Source organism: Sinocyclocheilus anshuiensis, unplaced genomic scaffold (assembly GCF_001515605.1).
Source record: "Sinocyclocheilus anshuiensis isolate Anshui unplaced genomic scaffold, SAMN03320099.WGS_v1.1 scaffold94, whole genome shotgun sequence".
NCBI classification, from domain to species: Eukaryota; Metazoa; Chordata; class Actinopteri; order Cypriniformes; family Cyprinidae; genus Sinocyclocheilus; species Sinocyclocheilus anshuiensis.
In genome coordinates this window covers 399632-403815 of record NW_015546049.1, presented here as the reverse complement: position 1 = coordinate 403815, position 4184 = coordinate 399632, and the positions used below count along the sequence as shown (strand labels likewise).

Below are 4184 nucleotides of genomic sequence, written 5' to 3'. Positions count from 1 at the left end.
ACACATTTCATTACACCAAATACACAAAATAATGTTCTTTTTAGCAACATCATATGACCCCTTTAACATAGCCACTTATACTAACCAATGTAATTAAATCTCTTAATAATAAATAATTCATTAGGTTTCATTAAAGGCACAATATGTAATTTTTTGCCACTGGAGGGCGCGTATTCAAAACAAACAAAGAAACAAAGGCATAGTTAGATGACGCTGTGACTGAGTGTGGAATCATGGGAGTTGTCATCTTCATCCCCACAGCCGACGCAATCTGACGGGACTCAGGCAGAAATTATGTTCATGGATGAGCTAATGTATTAAAGATTTATTAACGTCGTAGTATGAAGCAGAGTGAGGCGGAAAGCCGTCGAAGCAAAACGAGGCCGCTGAACGAGTGTGACACACGGCAGCGGAGCTTTTATTATGCCACAGTCGAATGCTTCCGCTCCTTCCGGAAAGCAGCGGAAGTAAGCCGCGCTGTTTTATCATACTAGATACATTTGAACGTTCTGTTATAAAGCTACTCCGTGCGGTCGTCACCTGTCTAATAAAATGCATAGCATATTAAAGCATCTTTGGTGTTTCCATGTTTTCTACAAAACAAAACCAGAAATCGAGGGGTTATGACGTCATTGGCAGGCGACACAATGACACTATGGACACGGTCCGTGTCACTAGTTAAAATAGCTTATTTCTCTGGATTTAAACATTCTTCGAAACATTTGGGATAATGTAAGTATACAAGTCAGCAAAATATATAAAACTTTTCTAGTGGTTTTTGGATATTTAAAAAAAAAATCTTACATATTGTGCCTTTAAGTTAATGTTCACATTTTGTTCCACTCTTGCATCAAATAAGATGTTTCTTTCAAACACTTGTTTATGGATGATTGTAAATTAGTGCTGCTGGTTTGTAATGCTTTAAAGATATTTTGTGGATGTGAAAGTGCTTTCTTCACATTATTCTGAATTTCTTGTGTTTTTCTGTTGTTCTGTTACCTTGTCATCAACTCCTGACCTCAAGTGCCTACATGTGGGTGGTTGCTTGTAGTGGACTAGTAAGTATAAGATGGCTCAGTTAAAATTGCATCATGTTAAATTTCTGTGTTTACTTGTTTTCATTTGTAATGGTCTTTAGTAAGTATGATTACATGTGTATGGTGAATTTTTTTTTTTTAGGGGGGGAGTGATAGCCGAGATAGTGGATTTTACTGATAGCTAGGTTGGACCACACTGGCCGATACCGATTAATCAACCGATAGTTTTAAAAATAGATACTGAACAAAAACTAAAAAAGTAATTTACTATTAAAACAAATTTATACTGAACCATACTTTGTACATTAATTATATATTGATCATTAAAGTTAGTTCATTAACTAATGTAAACAGATGTTTTATGTATACTCTCACCCTTTAATTGCTTCTATTCTAGAACACGCGATGATTATCTAATTAAAATAACAAATATTTTAGTCACACACTGGGCAAAAGCACAGCGCCGCGTCTAGAAGAACTCGCAGGTATCACACACACACACACACCGGACGCTAGGGCTGCACGATATTGGAAAAAACCTCACATTGCGATATTTTATTTTTCTGCGATATATATTGCGATTTGGAAAAAAAAAACACCACTTGACTTGAATAGTTTATTTGGGAAAAAAAAAAAATCAATAATTGGGGTGATTTTGTATTAACACTCTTAACACAGAAAGCCTCAGGAACATTAAACTGCTGTAAACCAATATACTATTACACATCCATTTTCTATCTCAATTGTTTCCCTTCACCTAAGCCATAAGCAACTGTGTTTACAAGGATACTTGCAGAGCACAGTAGGCTATTTCAGGCACAAATAGACGCAGAAGTGAACAGAAATTAGTGTTCACATGCATCCGCGTGGCTCTTACTGTGTCTTCACCGGAAGCGAGTGGCGCGGCGCGACAAAATACAATGAACCCATAATAATCAGTGATGCTGTCTGTCTACACTGGGTGTGGCGCGGCATGACAAATCCCCGACAGTAAACTGATGTTCTCTTTAACGGTGTTCTCTTTATGACATACTGACACAAAGTTCAAATGATTGGCAATGGTCACTTTGTCGCATCCAGTGTAGACAGACTTTGGGGCCTTTCACATGTCACGCCTAAAAACGCGTGGGAAAACGCCAGTCGTGCCGCTTTCTCCTTCTTTTCAAAGCGCTTGGGAGCTTGCGCTTTCGTGGCGTCTGCCGTTGCTAAGCAACCGTGACCTGCGCTCTCCACGACGACGCTGAAGTTTCAACAGGATAAATGGATTTCCAGTACTGAAAATCGCGTGCAGTAGCTCTGCTACTAAATGTATTTAAAATGGGTATCTCTGTACAGCTGTCGCGTCCGGTGTAGACATTGTGTCTGTGTGAGAGCAAAGAAAACAATCAGTATAAATATAACGATCAGTAGCCTATACTAAACATCGCACATCCTGCGATGTGACTATCGCGGATGCGCACACCGCGATATCGATGCTGAAACGATATATCGTGCAGCCCTAGCGGATGCGTCTCGTTCAGTTCAAGCAGCGGCCTAAAACAGTTTATTTAATCATCAAACGGGCAAAAGTTAACTTCAAGAATGATCAAAAAAGCGGCATAGATGAGTTTGAAGTTCGGTGTTTAAAAAAACAGAGCAAAACGTAAAGAAAAAGCGCGATCTATATTATAGCTCTCTATATGAAACATACAGACTTTATTAGAGCCACAGAAAAATAAACGTTTTACTGAAAAAGCACAATACACAATTTTACAGCCCAGGGTGAAGTCATTAACAACAATTAACATTAACAACAATTTGGGACAAATGTAATGTCATTTAATGGAAAACTGTGTGAGATGGTGCTCTGGCGCGGCAGGACTTCTGTTGTTAAATGAACATATCAGTTTGCTTTCTCACGTGACAGCTTTAAATCTGCAACTTCGCTGGCTAACAAATGCATTAATGTCACCAGCTGGATATAAACTAATGCAAATAGATAGTAACAATCATGACATTAAGCATTTGCGTCAGACTTGCGTTTGTTTTGGTCACATTGTTTTAACCATTTGAGGCGCTGCTAATGTTCGCGTCCTCTCAGCCTTAATAGCAAACATACTGCTGTTCTTTCTCCACTAATACAGCATTTAGTCAACAGTTAATTACTTAGTAATGATATGAAACCATGCTCTATAGTGTGCTGTATATACACCGTTTTGTTGTCTGTTTTAAATCCGCGCGTCGTGAAGTGTCCTGCTCTGTGCAGCGTGCAGTGTCACGTGTCAAAACAAACAGCACGTGGTGTCAGTGATGTCTGCCTCTAGAGGTCGCTCTCTTCTCAGCCACTCCAGCAATGGATGCAACCCGGAAAAACTATTGGCATGGATTTTAGTTCCAGCAATTAACTGTCGGTGCCGTTTAATGGGCAAAACCGATACATCGGTCAACCTCTACTTTTTATGATGGATACACTTTATTGGACTTTTCCAATAAAAAAATTTCAACACCCATTCACTGACATTATAAAGCTTGGAAGAGTCAAGACATTTTTTAATATAACTCCGATTGTATTTGTCTGAAAGAAGAAAGTCACATACACTTAGGATGGCTTGAGGGTGGGTAAATCATGGGGTAATTTTCATTTTTGGGTGAACTATCCCTTTAAAGCTACTATAGGATGCTTTACCATTAGAGCACACAGTGATTGTGGTTTCTAGTAAGAAAAGATGACAAAAATGAAAATACTGTCAATATTTTATCCCTTTCATGATGCTCCAAACCTATATAACACTTTTTTCTGTGGAACACAAAAGACGATATTTTGAAGAAATAACTGCTTTTGTCAGTACAATGAAAGTTAATGGGGTCTGAAACAACATATAGTTCACATAATCCACATAATTCAAAATATTAAAATATTGTGTGTGTGTGTGTGTGTGTGTGTGTGTGTGTGTGTGTGTGTGTGTGTGTGTGTGTGTGTGTGTGTGTGTGTGTGTGTGTGTGTGTGTGTGTGTGTGTGTGTGTGTGTGTGTGTGTGTGTGTGTGTGTGTGTGTGTGTGTGTGTGTGTGTGTGTGTGTGTGTGTGTGTGTGTGTGTGTGTGTGTGTGTGTGTGTGTGTGTGTGTGTGTGTGTGTGTGTGTGTGTGTGTGTGTGTGTGTTTGTTTCCAA

The 4184-nt window shown here is 39.0% G+C and overlaps 1 pseudogene; it reads left to right on the top strand.

The window, feature by feature from the left end:
• The window catches only part of LOC107699094 (ubiquitin-associated domain-containing protein 2-like), a 28260-nt pseudogene that overhangs the window by 12356 nt on the left and 11720 nt on the right, over nucleotides 1-4184 (top strand).